Below are 19,666 nucleotides of genomic sequence, written 5' to 3'. Positions count from 1 at the left end.
TGCACAAGGGTTTCCTTTTCTCCACGGCCTCGCCAGCACTTATTTCTTATGAAATACACTGCAGTGCTCTTGTCCAGTAACGTCGTCTTATAGGAGGGGAAACAGTTCTGTTCGGGACAGTTCACCAGGTTCTGACAATAACAACAACATGAGTGCAGACAGACCCTACAATTGAGCAGTATTCCTGAAAATCAGATGGTTTCAAAACTCACAAGTAGAGGGGAGGCCTTGATACTTTTTAAAATGTTCATAAAGCTCCGATGGTGGTTTGCTGCTATCCTTATCTACAGTCATGCTGAGCAAAGCAATAGCTAAATGGGACGTTAAACTGTATTCAAGGGGTGCTAATGTTTACATCTCACCACCTGCAGTCTCTCAGAGAAAGCAAAGGTTACTACAAATAGCGCTTTGCCAGAAACTGGGTTCTTCACCAACAATGTCGCTTCAGTGTACCATGAACTGATTGATTCTAAAGCGGTCATGGCTGTTGATGACAAGAGGCTTTGTATTTTTATATGGCACATCCTCTGGAGCCTGTGAAAATAAGTGTTTTGAATGTTAACTATTCCCTGACACTTTGGAGTTACTGTTGCTCTTCCCATTTCCATGAGGTCAATATATGGTTCATGGTAACACTGTACAAGTTTAAAATTTCATTACAGGAAGTGGTCCGGGGTACTACGAGTAATATTTGGCTCACCTTTGCGGGGTGCTGGGTCACACTGCAATAAAGCATTTTAGAGTATCGTCAAGTTCATGACTGCAGCCTGATTACCCTAACGCTAACAGTGGTTAGGAGCAGTGAAAATCGTGCCTACGTGCTGGTCAGTGCACCGGTTACATCCGTCCATCACCAGCTGGTGAGCTCTGGATGCCAAATGTTTTGGAAATGTCCTGTCCAGAGGTGTAACCAGCCTCTAGGAGATACACCCCAACCACCCGGATCGTCTGGATCTGGCACAGCAAGTCACACATGGGGCCCTCAGGAGGAACTTGCAGGCTCTCCAGTGCTCTGATGTGACCCAGTGTGGCTACGGACGGTGAGAGGCCACCGTGTAGATAGAGTATCTGCCCACCCACCAAGGCAGTGAGAGGGAGAGTCAGAAAGATCTTTAAAATGTTTCCAAACATTTGCATTTCCATATTTTGCTGCACACTCTTCATAGAAACCACATACTTGTGTCGTCTGTCTACTCTCATGATTTGCTTGGAGAACGCTGATGTGTTCAAACCGAAGAGCCACAAGCAGCCTAAGTATTTCAACGGAGTAATATCCTCCGTCAACATACTCTCCCATAAATAAGTCGTTTGTGTCTGGTGATTTGCCACCAATTCTAAACAGTTCCATGAGGTCATGAAATTGTCCCTGCGCATGTCCGCAGACGGGGACTGGACATCGAACTTTCTCGCACATTCCATTCTTTTGATAGGATTTCTTTAGCCTTCTCGCAGGGGGTCAAGAGCCTGCTGGCACTCTTCAGCCATTCGATGCACGGGTCCAGCTCCTTGGTGAACACCTTGCCCGGGATACCACCTGCCCGAACCGGTTGTGGCTGTGTGCGTCAGTCCCCCAGCGCCACCCACACCATGGGCCACAGGCACACGCGGGGGCTGGTTCCTGGGGAACTTGTGGGGCTACTGGCAGCTGCTGGGCACCAGCACCAACCTGCGGGCTCTCCCTGCAGTACCGGACCACCCACCGCTGCCCTCCTCTGCTCCTTGTCTTTTCCATAATAGCATGCTAACGGGTCTAAGGTGATCTATCATTGTGGCTTTCATTTGCATGACATTAAGTACCTTTTCGTGTGCCTATTAGCCATCTGTCTGTCAGCTTTGGAAAAATGTCTATTCGGATCCTTGGCCCATTTTTTAATTGGATTGTTTTGTTGGTATTGAATCTTAGGAGTTCTTTATATATGTTGGATGTTAGCCTCTAATCACATACGTGACTTAAAAATATCTTAGCCTGTTCAGTAGGTTGCCTTTTCTTTTTGTTGATGGGTTCTTTCACTAGGCAAACTTTTTTAGTTGAATGTAGTCCCATTTATTTATTTTTGGTTTTGGTTATCCTTGCCTCTGAGGAGACAGATGCAAAAAATAATATCACAAAGACAAATGTCAAAGAACTTACTGCCTCTGTTTTCATCCAGGAGACCTGTGGCTTCAGGTTCTATATTTAAGCCATTCACCCATTTTGAGTTTGGTTTTTTACATGGTGTAAGTGGTCTAGTTTCATTCTTCTGCATGTAGCTTTCCAGTTTCCCCAAGACCATTTATTGAAGAGACTGTCTTTTCCCCCATTGTATATCTTGCCTCCTTTAGTGTAAATTAATTGACAGGCTAAGCATCTGTTTATTTCTGGGCTTTCTGCTGAGTTCCACTGATCTGGTGTCTGTTTTTGTGTCAGCACCATGCTGCTTTGATTACTATACTTTGCAATATAGTTTGAAATCTAGAAGTGTCATACCTTCAGTTTTGTTCTTGCTGAAGGTTGCTTTGGCTATTCAGGGTCTTTTGTGGGTCCACGCAGATTTTAGGATTCTTTGTTCCAGTTCTGTGAAAAATGCTATTAATATTTTGATAGGCATTTCATTATATTTGTAGGTTGCTTTGGGTAGTATGAGCATTTTAACAATATTCTTCCAATCCATGAGCACAGTATGTCTTTCCTTATGTTGTATTTATATAATCTTCAGTATCTTTCATCAGCCTCTTATGGTTTTCAGAGTACTGGTCTCTCACCTCTTTGGTTAAATTTACTCTTAGGTCTTTAATTCTTTTTGATGCAATTATAAGTGAGATTGTTTTATTTCTCTTTCTGATAGCAGGTTTTTAGTGTATAACAATGTAACAGCTTTATGTTAATTATGCATCCTGCCACTTCACTGAACACCTTTATTCTAATAGTTCTTGGATGGAGGCTTTAGGATTCTCATCATGTTGTCTGTGAATAGTGACAGTTCTACTTCTTCCAATGCAGGTGACTTATATTTCTTGTCTAATTGCTGTGGCTAAAACTTCCAATACTGTGAATAAAAGCAGCAAGGGTGGGCATCCTTGTCTTGTTCCTACTCTTATAGGAAAAGTTTTCAAATTTTTACTGTTGGTATGATATTCCCTGTGGGTTTGGCATATTTGGCCCTTATTATGTCGAGGCACATTCCCTCTATACCCACTCTGTTGAGAGTTTTTATTAATGGATGTTGAATTCCGTCAAGTATTTCTTTGTATCCGTTGGAGGTGATTGTATAATTTTTACCCTGCATTTGTTAATGTGGTGTATCACACTGATTGATTGCAAATACTGAACCACCCTTGCATCCCTGAAGTAAATCCCACTTGGTCATGGTGTGTGATCCTTTTAATGTGTTTTTAATTGGATTTGCTAATATTTTGTTGAGGGCTTTTGCATCTATGCTCATCAGGGATATTGGCCTGTAATTTTTGTTTGTTTGTTTGTAGTGTTTTTGTCTGGTTTCAGAATCAGAGTAATGCTGGCCTTGTGGAATGAGTTTGGAAGCATTACTTTCTCTTCAGCTTTTTGGGAATAGCTTGAGAAGAATAGTAATTATTCTTTAAGTGTTTGGTAGGATTCATCTGTGAAGTTTTTGGTCCCAGACTTCTAAGTGGGTTTTTTGTTGGTGTTGTTTTTGCTTTTAAGTTTTTTTGATTACTGATTCAATTTCATTACTACTAATTGGTGTGTTTAGAGGTTCTCTTTCTTTCTGATTTAGTCTTGGCAGATCGTATATTTCTAGGAATTTATCCATTCCAGGTTGTGTAATTTGTTGGTGTATAATTGTTCATACTAGTCTTTTATGATCCTTTGTATTTCTGTAGTATTGATTATAACTTCTCTTTCATTTCTGATTTAATTTGGGCCATCTGTCTTTTTTCTTGATAGTTTTTTTAAAAATTTATATTTTTTTAAAGAACCAGTTTTCAGGAGACCTAGCTGGCTCAGTCAGTGGAGCGTGTAACTCTTGATCTCAGGATTGTGAGTTTGAGCCTCATGTTAGGCACAGAGATTACTTTTTAAAAAATAAAAATAAAAGAACCAACTTTCCTTCCTTCTACTAACTTCAGGTTTTGTTTTTCTCTCTAGGTCCTTTAGGTATGAGGTTAAATTGTTTCTTTGAAATTTTTATTTCTTGAGGTAGGCCTGTATCACTATAAACTTCCCTTTTAGAACTGCTTTTGCTGCATCCCATTGACTTTGAAGCATTGTATTTTTATTCTTATGTGTCTTCAGGTACTTTTTAAATTCCTCTTTGATTTCTGTATTGACCATTTGGCTGGAGAGTAGCATGCTGTTTAGTCTCCATATGCTTGTGTGTTTTCCACTTTCCTCCTTGTACTTGATGCCTGGTTTCATAAAGTTGTGGTTAGAAAAGATGCCTGATATGATTTCAGTCTTCTTACATTTATTGAGACTTGTTTTATAGTCTGACATGTGATCTATCGTGGAGAATATCCCACATGCACTTGAGAAGAATGTGTATTCTGTTGAATATAGTGTATTTTAAATGAAGTCTAAATTACTTTGAAAAATACGTTTTGTAAAGTGAAATCCCTGAGTATATATCCAACATCGATTATGTTGTTTCATGTTTAAGAGATTTACTAGGTGGTAAGGATTTTAGGAACTTTCAGAAAACAAAGACTCGTCTTCAGTGGGTTTAAAGCTAATACGTGCGTGTAGGTCTCTGTGATGTAAGGCGGTAAGAAATGCCTTGAGAGTGCCAAATCTGTTCTTAAACGATGGATGCTTTTGAGAGCATTGCTGGGGGGAGAGAAAGTTTTATGGAAAAGGTGAAAACAGGACTGTACCCAGATTAGCATGGGCAAAATCGAGAAACTAGAGAACTAGTGTAGAGGTAAGGGGTTCAAAGCAAAAAATGGAATGTCCCTGATAGGAAACATATCCTCCGGAAGTGAAGCTTCTGCCTCGTCCAGGAGCTCAGGCTCTAGACCAGTCATAGGATATGGACTGGGTGAGTGACTGTACATAGAATCCTGGGAATGTGGGGGAGATTCTGACACTTAATTGTGAACTTAATTCTGCATCTCAACCAAAACTTAGCGGCAGACCTAAGGGATGCGATCGAAATAAAGTTTGGATCTCACGTCTCTACTGGGCAAACCCAATCATCTGCACTTTAGAAATAAAAACACAAGTTCAGGGACTTGTCCAAAATTTCAGACAAGTTCGAAGTAGGCAGAATGTTGGTGGCGATCTCCCACCCTCCGCTTACTGCATTTTTCCCTCCGACAAGTGTGCCCTTAATGGTTGTGCTCCGTTTTTTAAGTGTCATAATCATACATCTGTTTCAGTGATAGCAAACACCAGCAAAGAGTGCTCTTTGTCCAGGGAGTGTCGTCTTTGCTCTCTGTTGAGCTCTTCTCCAGCTCTGTGCAGTCTGGAGATATTATGTGAGTAAGGAAATACTAGTTCTAATAACCCCTGGTTCCCATTAAAATAAAGGGGAGATCCAATTAGGTGGAATCTATTGGTACGATTGTCTATTTGTCCTTCGTGAGAGAGAGGTTGTTCACCTCCTGCCCTTAGAGGCCGCGTGCTTGTCAGCATTTAAATAGCAGCTGGGCCCCTTCCTTTGTTCGGATGTATTTTTTATACCTATTGATTACCTCAAGATGGTTATATGAATAAATTCCCCCATTCTTTCAATAAGGTAAGGCAGGCTAGAGAATCATTTTTCTTTGTTCTCGAGTTACTATTTTACAATAAAGTTGTAAAAATCTGCTTGATCTGAGACTGAAAGTTAAATACATCTGCATTCTTTGAAACCTTCTGACACTCATTTGAATGGTGGAATCTCAAACATTTACTTGTTAAAAGACCTTAGCCGGTCTCCTGGAAATTAATAAGTACCCTTCTGTATTTCTCCAGGACTCTGTGAGAACGTGTCTTCCTATTACCTTCATAGGGCAGACAAGCTTTTCTGCCTTGCTCTTTGGGTCGAAGATGATGCGTCACGTAGAGGTTTTCACTCTCCGGGAGAATGAAGGGGAAACGGCATTTCACCCATAGGCCGTGTTCCTCACCCTCCCTCCAAGTGCTTATTGAGCAAAGCACAGCTCGAGGCACTGGAGAGAGATAAGGTGAATTAACTACTTCAAGAAGTTGAGTATTCCCGGGGAAAGTTGAGATGCCTGCTTGAAGCACTTGACAAAATCCGGGTTGACTTCCTTCTCTATAGAGAATTTGGGCCCTTTGAAAATAGGCACAAAATTATAGAAACTGAGAGACAGATATCAAAGGGCTTTTCTACTACTCATTTCTTCTCTATTCAAAATGACATTGAACAATTTTAGGTATCCCCATTTGAATTGAGCTCTCTGTAGGTTTTCTTTTTTTCAAATCTCTCAGGAGCTCTGGACTTGAAGATTGGGAATGGAAGGGAGGAAGTGGCATCCTACTTCCGCAGAGTGAAACTGTGAGGCCTTGAGAACAGTCCATTGCAAACCTCATTTAACTGGGTATGCCGGCAAGGTGTCCCACGATACACGGACAACAGGATGCTCCCACGGAACTAACTCGCCCAGGACTTTCGCCAGCATTACGTGCTCATTTGTGGCATCATGCAAACATTTTCTTCTGGGAAAGATGCCAAATATTTTTGTTTATGACTTTCTAAATAGATAATAGCCACAATTGCTAAACCCATTTGCTGTTCACAAGTGGAGAAAAAGAGCCCATAGTTGTTTGGCGCATGGCAGGAGGTATGTTTAGGCTCATTTTAGGGCCATTAAGGGGTCTCCTGAACCGATGTCCTGTGTAGCTCCTTTGTTCAAAATGGGTTGCCCTCCAACCTCCGCTTGCGTACCGTGCATCAGTAGCTAAATGTTATGTTAAGGACAGCCAAAACCATAGGCAGTAAACCTCAGGAAAAAAGTGAAACTTGATCTCGAGTGACATCTTTTTCAATGTGCTTACAATCCCAGTTGAAGGGTTTCTCCTAAAGCATCTTGTTGATACCAGTATAACTTGGGCAAAGTCTTAAAAGAATCCAAGTATAAATTGAAGACCACATGTAATTTTTAGATGTTTTTCATGTGAATCTGGCCATTTGTAGTAAACAAACAAAAAAAACCATACAAAGATTTCAATATGGGGAACAACAAAAAATATTTTTATTTATTTATTTATTTATTTATTTATTTATTTATTTTAATAATGATTTTTTATTATATTATGTTAGTCATCATACAGTACAACAAAAAATATTTTTAAACTAAACATTAAGGTTCTATATACTTGGGTAATTAAAATATCTGATCATTTAAATACACATATGTTTTTTTCATGATGAGTTCCTGCCAAAATAACCCAGAAAATCAGAATGTAACGTGATTAGAATTTCTGTTAGCATAAGTTGTTACTAAGCCATTGTGAGTTAGTTGAAGTATATGGAAACATGTACATTTTAGAAATACGATACTTATTTGTGTGTGTTTTGATAAACAGGGCTTTTAATGCAATTAAAGTGTGCACTAGTTTCTTACGATGATGGAATGAAGACTTTTGCCTGGAGATAGTGCGTTGACATGAATCTGTTCTGCTTTCCCACAGACACCTACATATTTCCCCTGTGCATATGCTGTTATTGTCTTTGAAGCTTTATTTTCCTGTTGTCATAGAGTAAGATTTTTCTCCCTTGTCCTCATAGATCCTGCTTATAAAATACAAAATAAATTCCTTTATAATAACTTCGCTCCATGGGTCAAATAGAGCTGTGTGTTCAAAGGATAGAGGAGTTATTTTGCCTTCTTCCTGTTACTCATACGAAAACTACTTATGGATTTTTATATATATAATAAAGGCTGTATATATAATAAAGGCTTGTATATATACAAGCAAGGCTGTAATGGCGTGTGGATGTATGTGTGTTTCCAGGTATGTGTCCCATTTTGAATTTTTAAAATCCAAGTGCACCGGAGTGATCACAGTATTAACACTGGTGTTCTACACTGTTTTCGTATTACCTTCACCAGAAAGTATTATGTATTGCTAGAGTACTGGGAAGGTCAGTGTTCATTATGTACCTTATCAGTTATCCAAGCTTCCCTCGGTTTCAGGGAGTGTTTCCCTTCAGACAGGAAATAGGAACGTTTTCTCCTAGACTTGAAAAGGGAAGGAGATCATAATTAGAAGGAAATATACATGATGAGGTCAGCTCCTACATGATTGTGAAGAAAGCTTATTAAGTCTGTTGAGAGTGCATCTGTGTCAGAAAGAAATAGACTTTTTAAAAAAATTATTTAAAGCAAAAAAACCCAGTTCACTCACTTTTCCCACCCCTGTGTCTGGCAACCATCAATCTGTTCTCAGTATGTATGAGGTTTTTTGTTGTTTTAGATTCCACATATAAGACAAATTAGATAGTATTTGGCCTTCTCTGACTTATTTCACTTTGTATAACGTTACCAAGGTCCACCCATATTGTTGCAAATGGCAGGATTTCTTTCTTATGGCTGAATATTCCATTGCGTATGTGTGTGTGTATATATATCACAATTTCTTTATGCATTCATCAACTGATGGGAACTTAAGTGGTTTCCGTATCTTGGCCATTGTAAATAACACTCCGGTGAACATGAGAGTGCACATACCTTGTCAAATTAGTGTTTTCATTTTCTTCTGATAAATATCCAGAAGTGGAATTGTTGGATCATATGGTATTTTTCAATTTTTTCAGGAACCTCCATACTGTTTCCTACAGTGGCTGCGCCAGTTTGCATTCCAACCAACAGTGCATAAGGGTCCTTTTCCCCCACGTCCTTGCTAACGCTGGTTGTTTCTTGTCTTTTTGATAATAACCATCTAACAGGTGTGAGGTCATATCTCATTGTGGTCTTATTTGCCTTTGCCTGATGGCTAATGCTGTAGAGCGTCTTCTCATGTGCCTGTTGGCTATCTGTATGTCATCTTTGGAAAAATGTCTATTCATGTCTTCCTCTCATTTTTCGATCAAGTTTTTTGTTTTTTGTTTTAGCTCTTGGTTGTATATTTTCTTTATATGTTTTGAACTTTAGCCCCTTATCAGATAAACGATCTGCAAATATTTTCTCCCACTCAGTAGATTGTCTTTTCCTTTGGTCGTGGTTTCCTCTGCCGTGCAGAAGCTTTTTAGTTTGACGTGATCCCACTTGTATATTTTTGCTTTTGTTGCTTTTGCTTTTGGTGTCAGATTCAAAAGATCATTGGCAAGACCTATGTCAAGGAGCTTACCCCATGTTTTCTTCCAGGAGTTTTATGGTTTCAGGTTTCAGGTATTACATCCAAATTTTTAATGCATTTTGAGTTAATGTTTGTGTATGATATAAGAAAGTGGTCCAGTTTCTTTCTTTTGCATGTTCCAGTCCAAATTTTTCAGTACCAATTATTGAAGGGACTGTTCTTTCCGCCTTGTGTATTCTTGACTGCTTTTGGCCACATATGCTTGGGTTTATTTCTGAGCTCTCAGTTCTGTTCCGTTGATCTATATGTATGTTTTTATGTCAATATGGTACTCGTTTAATTACTATAGCTGTAATATAGTTCGAAGTCAGGGAGTGCGATTCTTCCAGCTTTGTTCTTCTTTCTCAAGATTGGTTTGGCTATTCAAGGATTTTTTACAGTTGCATACAAATTTTAGGATTATTCTGTGAAAAATGCTGTTGGAATTTTGATAGGGATTACCTTGATTCTGTAGATTGTTTTGGGTAGTATGGGCATTTTAACAATATTCTTCCAATCCCTGGGCACAAAATATCTTTCCATTTATTTGTGTCTTCTTCAATTTCTTTCATTAATGTCTTATAGTTTTCAGTGTACAGAACTTTCACCCCCTTGGTTAAAGTTATTAGGTTTTCTATTCTTTTTGACATAATATGATATAAATGGTATTGTTTTTTAAATTTTTTCTGATAGTTCAATATTAGTGTAGAGAAACACACAAAAAAACTATACATTTTGTATCCTGCAACTTGACTGAATTTCTTTATTCTAATAGTTTTTTTGATAGTGTCTTAAGGGTTTTCTATGTATGTTATCTGTGAACAGTGACAGTTTTACTTCTTTTCCATCTTGGGTGGTTTTAGTTCTTTGGCTTGCCTAATTGGTATGTCTAGGACTTTGAGTACTATGTTGAATAAAAGTGGTGAGAGTGAGGATCCTTGTCTTGTTCTTAGCAGAAACGTTTTCAGCTTTTCACTGCTGAATATGATGTTAGCTGTGGGCTTGTCGTATGTGGCGTTCATTATGTTGAGGTACATTCTCTTTATACCCGTTTGGTTGAGAGTTTTTATCAAGAATGGATGTTGGCTTTTGTCAAATGCTTTTTGTACATCTATTGGGATGAAATGATTTTTGTCCTTCATTTTATTAATGCGATGTATTACATTGATTTGTGGCTGTTAAACCAGCCTCACATCCAGAGAACAAATTCCGCTTGACTACTGTGGATGATCCTTTTAAAGTATTGGTGAATTTGGTTTGTAATATTTTTGGGGGACTTTTGCATCTGTGTTCATCACAGACACTGGCCTATAATTTTCTTTTGACATCTTTATCTGGTTTTGGTATCAGAGTAATGTTGGTCTTATAAAATGAGTTTGGAAGAATACCTGCCTCTTCTATTTTTTTTTGGAGGAGTTTGAAAAGAATTGGTATTAATTCTTCTTTGAATGTTTGATAGAATCCACCAATGAAGCCATCTAGTCTTGGATTTTCTGTTTCTTGGGAGTTTTTTGATTACTGATTCAGTCTCATTACTAGTCATCAGTCTTTCAGATGGACATTCTGATTTTTAATTTTTTTCTCAGACATGACTCTAGACGTAGCTCTCTCTGTAAATGTGCTAGCCAAGTTCATTTTATTTTGAAAAACTACATAAAACCACTATATCTGTAGAAAATGTAGCTTTTCCTGACAAGCTCAAAAATGTGAGAGACATATGAAAGAGCAAAGATTTCTTCAATTAGATAGTTTCCATTTCCACAGTGTTGCTACTGAATAGTTTGTCATGTCACACATCATTTCTATTGATACTTGTCACCAAATTTTTTTTCTTATCTACGAGGGGTTTGGCATTGGAGGTTTTCCTAACTCAGCCTTCAGATACCACTCATACTCATTATTAAAGAAGGTGAAAATAATTCAGCTAGCAAAACATTTTTTTAAAGATAGTCACTCAACAAATTAAAGAATTCAATAGATTAAATTGCAAAACAAAGGCCAAATGAGATTAAAATAAAAATGGCATATTATCTTACTGTCCTTTATTAGAACATATAAGAACTAATGCTAATGTGATGAGAAACCGTTACTGGGTTTGTTAAGGTACTTTTTTACTCATTCTTATTTTCTCTTTCCCTCTCTCTCTCTCAATTTTCTTTAGAGAAAGTCTTAACCTTTCATGCCATAATATGAATATATTCAAGTCTAAAATGTTATTTTACTACATTAAATATTTATGTTTTTTGAACATAAATAAAACATTGGGCAGAATATTTTAACATTTTAAATATTTTATGTCACAAATTTACATAGAAATCATGCACAAATACTTTGTGTGGGTGTTCATTTAAAAACCACACACACACACACACACACACACACACACACACACACACACAACTAAGACAGGTTTTCCAGGATTACCAGCTTCATTTAAATGACTACGACCTAGACAGAGAAATCGCTTTTCCACATTGTCTGGACAGCTGGGAAAACAGCATCTTTACCAGTGTGTGTAGTGATAGCCACATCTGACACCGAATACCCCATCTTGGCATCAGTTATTTACTGCTGCTAGTTGTAGGACCTCTTTTAGTAGATAAACCTACATTTTTGTTTTTGTTTTGACACTACTACTGAAAGAGCCAAGGGGGACCACTGAGGTCACACGGTGAGTAAGTGCAGTATCTGCTCCTGTGTTGTGGCATCTGCTGTTCCTAGTGCTCAGGGCAAGAAGGAACAGGTGAGGTTTCTCAAATCTAACGGTTTGGAGAAAAGACTGCAGAGCTGGGACCTAGGCCTCTGATGAGAGAGTGCTACTGGGCTAGTGCTATGTTCCAGGGGTTCGGAGAAAGCAGCCCTGCAGATGCAGGACTCAGACCAGCTGACTTGTTCTGGTGTCCACAGAGAGAGACAGTGTGGCTGGTTAACAGCAAAATGGGAACCCGGAACCGGAAATGCCGCTGCCAAAGTGAAGAAACATTGCTGGACTGTTGGTAGCAGGAACAGGAAGCAAAAATAGAAGTAACAGCTTCCTTCTCCTTCCTCCAGTCTTCTTGTCTCCCTTTAGCAGCTATTGGAATAAGCAGGGGACCCTTGATGGAATGGAAACATGTGATTTGAAGAGTCTCAGTGATACAGAGCTAAGTAGAGAATGGAGATTTTGGAGCTAAGACAAAATAGTTCAAGAGTCTTGGGTACTTGTATTAGAGAAGAAGACATTCTGAAAATATAGGTGCTAAATATCTAACCTTGAGAAGTTATAAAAAGAAAAATAGAATAAATCTAAAGAAATTAGATGAGCATAATTAATAAAAAATAAAATAAAAATTAGTGAAATAAAAAAAAAACACTGAATAGAGCAAGCAAAGCCAAAATAAAAAAAAACAGAAAATAACAAACTGAAAAGGAAAAAGAAAAAACCCACAGATAAAGAATTTGGGAAGAGTAACAGGTAGATGAAACTACAGATGCTGCAGAAATCATACTGTGAACAACTGTACACCAAAAACCTTGTAAACATATGAAGTGGTCAAATTACTAAAATGGATTCAACAGTAGTCTATATAAATATATATAAAAAGTCTATAGCCATTAAAGAAATTAAACTTCTGGGTTTTTTTTGTTTGGTTTTGTTTGTTTGTTTGTTTGTTTTGCCACAAAGTCAAATACCAGGCTCAGATGATTCTATAGGACAGTTCTACTTGTATTCAACACACTTCTTCCGATTCAAAGAAAGTATCAAATTTTATGTAAACTCTTTGAAAGAATATTTTAAAAGGATATAATCCACTTCTGGTTTTAGGGTATAACTTAGTACCAAAACCACAAAGAGAAAAAGAAAAGCTGTGGGCCAATACAAACAAAACAAAGTCATCAGTGTATATGGAAAGACAATACATATTTAGTAGTGAAATGCTCAAAGCATTCTCTGTAAGTAATAGTATAAACACACTATCGTCGTTAGTATTCAGCATTGCACTGGAGGTCTTAATGTGACAGGGGAAAAATGGCATTAGAATAGGAACAAAAGGGAATAAACTGTCATTCACCAACGATAGAGATAATATAGAGGGATATACAAGTTATGGAATTGCCCAAATCACCAAAAGATTCTCTACCTTGTTACTACCAGTGAACATTAAATAATGATATACTATTTTACAGCCCTCAGGATGGGGAAAAAAAAAATCTGACCATACCAGGTGAGGAGAAGGACATTGAGCTATAGAAACTCTCAAAGCAGATGGGCGTATAAACTGGGGAACAATTTATCTACCAGTCTCATTGAACATGCCCATATCTCTTGTCTGAGCAGTTCTCCAGATCTCTGCATATGTGTCTCAGAAAACATGTCCAAGAGTGTTCATGCTAGCATTGTTCATAATAGCAGCAAATCCTAGAAACAGCTCAATTGTCCGTTGAAAGACTAAATCGCAATTCAATCATACATGAAATATTGTGATGTAGTAAAAATGAAATACAGCCATATTAACTGACATAAATTAATTTCAGGAAAATAATTTTGAGCTCAAAAAGCAAACTGCAGAAGAAACAGAAGTGTAGTTCTATTCATATAAAGTTCAAAGATAGGCAAATCTAAACGGTATATTGTTCATGGACACGTGTAACTAAAACAAGAAAAAGAATGGAGAGATTATCACAAAATTTAGGATAGTGATCCCGTCTAGGGAGGAGAGCAGGGCATGCTACCAGGGAGGGAGGCACAGCAGTGTTAAACATCAGTGATGTTCAATTTCTTAAGCTGGCTGATGAGCATAAGATTATTATTTTAAATGTTATTTTATACAGTTATACACACCTTGACTCTCCATGATGTACTCACAATGAAATATCTTATAAACGTAATTATAAATGTAAATTAAAAACAATAATTTACTTTTAGGTGACTAGTTTGGCTTTTATAAAGGAACTAATGGATTAGTTTAATATTTTTTGTTGTCATAGTCTAATAATTTTCACTGCCTCCTTAGACTGCAGAATTATAAATTTTGGACCATATCCCCCCTTCAAAAAGCCTAATTTAAGTATTTTTTATTAAACTGTTAATTTTTACAAATGTGTGTATATATGCACAAATGTGAATTTTAAGATACCTATGAAAGTTTAAAAACATATACCCATACAAATGCAGGGTAATCTATACCCGATGCATGTTATGAAGGATAGATAGAATCATTGTTCTTAGACTAAGTAGAATGTGGCTAAAAAAAAAAAATTATATGATTCTTTTCTGCAATCTCAGTTAAATCTATTTCTTTTGCTTGTTTTGTTTTGACACTACCAAGGCAAAACGGTTAGGAGGAGGGGATGGGAATAGAACAACATCGTGTGTTTGTGCCAGTTAACCTAGGGCTTCCTGTTAATGTGACATAAAGTTGGAAGAGAAGAGAGGCCATGTTCACCAAAAGAAACTAAGTTATTAAAGCACATCTCACTAAGCAAAAAGGTCAAAGTTCATCTTCCTTAATACCCACTGCCTCCCTATTCCCACCAAAAATATGATTTATTAGGCTGGGTGTAAAAGAGTTCAGGAGACGATTTCAAGAAGAAGCTACAATGTGTTTAACAATCCAAGTCCATGCATGACCAGGCAGAGACCAGGCTGGCCCCTGGGCTGAATCAGTGTACATATCTGAATATCAAGGGTCCTCTTTCACACTACTTGACTTTATGGAGGTTTTCATGTGTTTTTATCCTAGAACTACGGCCTTGCGCACAGTAGTTGTTCAATAAATATTTGAATGAATAACATGTTTGGAGTTTAAAAAGCAGAGAATAAACACTAAAAGCTGGGTTTGGAATAGAGTAAATATAAGGGTATTTCATGTAGGCTAAGAATAATTCAGGAGTTATTCTGGTTACTGGATTTGTAATTTTTTTTTTTTAAGTTTCTGTTTGTAAGATCTTTGTCTTTGATTTTTAGCAGCTTCACTATGATAGATGTAGGTTTCTATTCTACTTGGGACTCCTATTTTCTGAGCATGAAGATTCTTGTCTTCCTTCAATGCTGGAAATTCTGTCATTATTTCTTTAAATATCGACCCTTAATCTAAAATTTATATTAGGCACACAATGAACCTTCTCTTTCCATTATTCCTTTTGTCTTATACTCTTATATTTTCCCTCTTTATCTTTCCTCAGCTCCATCTTTGATTTCAAGCATTTTTTGTTCGGTTGTGTCTAATCTCCTCTTTAACTTCCTATTGAGGCAGTGATCGTGTATTTCAAGTCCAGAAGTTCTCTTTGTTTTACATCTTTTTTTTAAATAGTGTTTTCTTATGTTTTTATTTTGTGGGAAGTGGGGCTTTCTTTGCCTGTGGGACTGTTTTCTGATCTGGGTTGAAGAGGTTTCTCTCTAAAGTGATTTTGTGTTTGCTTCTGACGTGTGAATCAAGCATTTTGCCAGACTAAACCCACCTTCTTAGTTGGAATTTCTCATTCTAGGTGGGAAGCCTGGATTTGAATCTCAAACTCCAGGGGAAAAAAATGCCACAGCTAGTCAGTTCTCCAGGAAGCCCTTTTCTCTACGTGGAGCTAAGGCCAAGAGAAAGATAAGATGATTTTATTGCCTAACTGTGCTGAAAGAAAGATGTTTTTCCCTAAGTTTCCCTTTTACTGAGGGTATAGTTATTCAAAGATCTGGGTTTTTTTTTTTTATTAGAGTTTCAATTCCATTTCCTGTGAGCCGTCCATTTTGTTTATGAGTTCCAAGGCTTCATCTCTTGGTCTCTTACGAATGTTTTACCTCTAACCCCCAAGGGTTTAGTGCTGATTTCATTTCCCAATTTGTACTTTCCCGCTGGGGATTTCCTTTACTTTCTTGCAAATTCAGCTATGCAGTTTAAGATGTTCTGTAGACAGAAGACTCTCTACTTTTCCTTTAGAAAATGGAAATCTCCCACTTACATTAGAGCCAACCATATAACTTACTGATACGTAACCATTTTTGAGCTATAAAATTTTATACACTCTAATATGTTTCTTGAATATTTAAATGTTTTCTAACTCTGAGTTACATATGGGATTATGTAAAGTTCTTGGCACTTTAGACATAAAGTGAACAATAAATGGTAGCTTAATATTAAACACATACATATCCATAAAAGCATGAAATATTACAGGGAGAATACATATCACAAATCTACAAAATGATCATGGAATTTGCCTTAGGGAGGGGACCTGACTTGCTGGAAACAGGGAAGGGAAAACACATAATATTTCCTATAAACCCTTTGGTAACTTGAATTTTGAATGATTTGCCTGTATTTCGTCTTCAAAAATCCTTTTAAAATGAAAAATTATAAACCTGTCAAACTGCCTAATATACTGTGTATGAAGCAAAGAATGTGATTGGGGTGGTTTTTTTACTTCTCATGCTATGTATTTCTGCATTGTTAGAATGTTTTCTAATAAACGCGTTCATGCTTTGTGTTTACCATTTAAAAATTAAAGCTGAAGAAATCATTTGGACAAATACCCCTATGAGTATAATACTTTCTTTACCTGTCTGCGTGACAGGATCAAGGTTATCATCAGCTGAGAGGTCATCAGAGGGCCGCTCAGTCTCTTTGGGTGCAAAAGGCCACAATAAAAATATTTAAAACGAGGCAACTGCAAAAGCTGAACTTTAGCGCTGGCAGAGAGATTTTATAGTCATAAATTATGTTCTGTGCTTTGAATGCTGTAGAGAACATATTCAGCCTCAGAGTAGAAGAAATCATTGTCAAGTCGTGGTAGCAAAATGAGACGTTGTTCTGTTGTGGCGGGGGTTTCTCTTAAAGCAACAACTGCTTTTTCACCGTCTCACGCCATGACCCCTCTGTAGGGCGTGGTGCTGAAGTCATTTACAATAAAATTGCTAATGGATTTTTTAAATTGTACCCTCATTAGGAATGTTTCTCTGAGAAATATGAGGCCATTAAAAGAAGTTATCACAGCAGTGTAAGTGCCCAACATCTTTCTGAAGAGTCACCTGATAAGGACGCAGGAGAGCCCATGGTGTTTCACTGGACTATTGGAATTTGCCTTAAAGTTATTGTCCTTGGGGCATTTGAGGTGATGTGGTTTTCTGTTGCCTATTTTTTCCTCCATTCAGTTTGCATTAAGGTTTCTCAGCCTCTGCACTAGTGACACTTGAGGCCAGTAGTTTTTTGTTGTGGGGTGCTGTCCTGTGATTTGTAGGGTAAACAGTGGCGTCATTAACCTGCATCCCTAGGTCCCAGGAGCAGCCTCCTTAGTTTTCCTGCAGACATTGCTAAATGCTCCTTGGGAAACCAAATTGCTCCCAATTGAGAGAGATTTGAGCAATCTGCATCTTGATAAAATCTTTGGTTGATGCCTGGGTTGCTGAGGAAAGTGTCAAGATGGGGAAGAAATACGTTTAGGGTCTTTTTGTGGCTTAGTGAATAAGTGGAAACTCCTCTCCTAGCACAGCCAGGTCCTCTTATGAGATAAACCAAAGGAAACCTGCGTCTACATCCCAGTAGTGCTCAAAGCTCACTGTCCTCCCGTTGAGGCTTATGAAATGTCACCCTGAGAGGCGTTTCTTCTGTTACTGGTATAGATAAAGCCCATTTGCAAATAAGACCTAGGCATTCTTTTGGGTGCAAGTCCATATATAGGTGGAGAGTACAGAAAAGGACTGGCGGGAAGTTCTTATGCCATATTCCACATCTTGGCTCATGAAGAAGGCTATTTAAGTCTGTCTTCTCAGGTGAATAGACCCTTCTGCACAGCTCAGAAAGGTTTGCTCCAAATTCAGCCAGTACCTTGCACAACCTAAAAGTTCTGGGTTCAGGATTTCTATTTAAAACATTGCCATGAACTCATACCCTGTTCATTTTTAGCAATTAAAACTTTGCACTTAAGTCTGTAAAAATCTAACTTGCAATGGGAAGATAAAACAAATTTGGGGAAATTTTTCTTTTAACGAAGTGCATTAGATATTCATAGTTATTTTTCTCCGTTTCCCTACCTTCTTTAAAGAATAGTAAACATTGGGGCACCTGGGTGGCTCAGTTGGTTAAGCGTCTGCCTCTGGCTCAGGTCATGAACCTGGGATCCTGGGATCGAGTCCTGCCTCGGGCTCCCTGATCGACAGGAAGTCTGCTCCTTCTGCCTCTCCACTGCTCACACTCTCACTTACTTTCTCTCTCAAATAAATAAATTGAATCTTTAAAAAAATAGTAAACATTTATGTGAAATAATTACTTTTGGGGATCTTTTCTCTGAGCATAGGAAAGAAACTATGTTTTACAAATCCCATTGTCAAGAACCCATGGTAAGAAGTGAATCATCTTGGGGAACTTGGGTGGTGCAGTTGGGTAAGCATCTGACTCTTGGTTTAGGCTCAGGTTGTGATCTCAGGGTCATGACATCGAGCCCAGCATCCGGCTCTGCACTCAGGGTGGAGTCTGCTTCAAATTCTCTCTCTCCTTCTGCCCCTCCAGCTTGTGCCCCATCTCTCTAAAACAAATAAATAAATATTATATTAAAAAAAAAAAAAGTGAATCATCCGAGTCAACTGGATGAAAGTTTTACCATTTAAATTTCACTGGGTATAAAAAAAAAAAGAATAAATTTCACTGGGTATGCTTAAAGAGGCATACATTTTTTAAAAATTAAGATACTTTAAAATCATTAAAGGTTATTTTTAAGGTACATATAACTTTAGGTGAAAAATAATTTTGAAAAGTTAATTTACATTAGGGTAAAAGTATACATTTAAAGACTAACTTATTTTAAAATCTCTAACATTTTACAGTTTAATATTTTGAAATCCATCATACATCAATGTGCAGAATGATTTAAGCCTTAGCCCTTTGAGGATAAGATAATTTTATTTTTCCAATTAAATCCTGAAGTTTTTTTAGTGCTTTCCATCTATAAATGTATCCATTTGTTTCCGCTTCCCATGTTCAATATGATTTTGTAGAAGAGTCTTAGAACACTACATGATTTGCAAGTTGTAGGGAAAAAATCATTTGCCATTTTTTAAAGTTTTCATTTTAATTCCAGTTAGCATACAGTGCTATATTAGTTTCAGGTGTACAATATAGTGATTCAACAATTCCATACATCAGCCCGTGCTCATCATGAGAAATACACTCCTTAATCCCCATCATCTATTTCCCTCATCCCCCCACGCACTTCTCCTCTGGTAACCATCAGTTCTCTGTAATTAAAGAGTGTTTCTTGATTTGTGTCTCTTATATCTTTTCCCTTTTCTTGTTTTGTTACTTAAATTCCATGTATGAGTGAAATCATATGGTATTTGTCTTCATCTGACTTACTTCGATTAGCATTATACCCCAATTCCATCCATGTTGTTGCAAATGGCAAGATTTCATTCTTTTTGATGGCTGAGTAATCCATGGTGTGTGTGTGTGTGTGTGTGTATCA

At 37.6% G+C, this 19,666-nt stretch overlaps 1 pseudogene; it reads right to left on the bottom strand.

Moving 5' to 3' along the window:
• Window positions 1-656: 656 nt before the first annotated feature.
• LOC113266307 (serine/threonine-protein phosphatase 2A catalytic subunit beta isoform-like) lies at window positions 657-1,463 on the bottom strand (annotated as a pseudogene).
• Window positions 1,464-19,666: the final 18,203 nt, after the last annotated feature.

The sequence above is a fragment of the Ursus arctos genome, unplaced genomic scaffold (assembly GCF_023065955.2).
Source record: "Ursus arctos isolate Adak ecotype North America unplaced genomic scaffold, UrsArc2.0 scaffold_3, whole genome shotgun sequence".
In the NCBI taxonomy this organism is placed as follows: Eukaryota; Metazoa; Chordata; class Mammalia; order Carnivora; family Ursidae; genus Ursus; species Ursus arctos.
The sequence above is the reverse complement of the archived record's forward strand: the minus strand, read 5'-3'. Positions and strand labels throughout refer to the sequence as shown.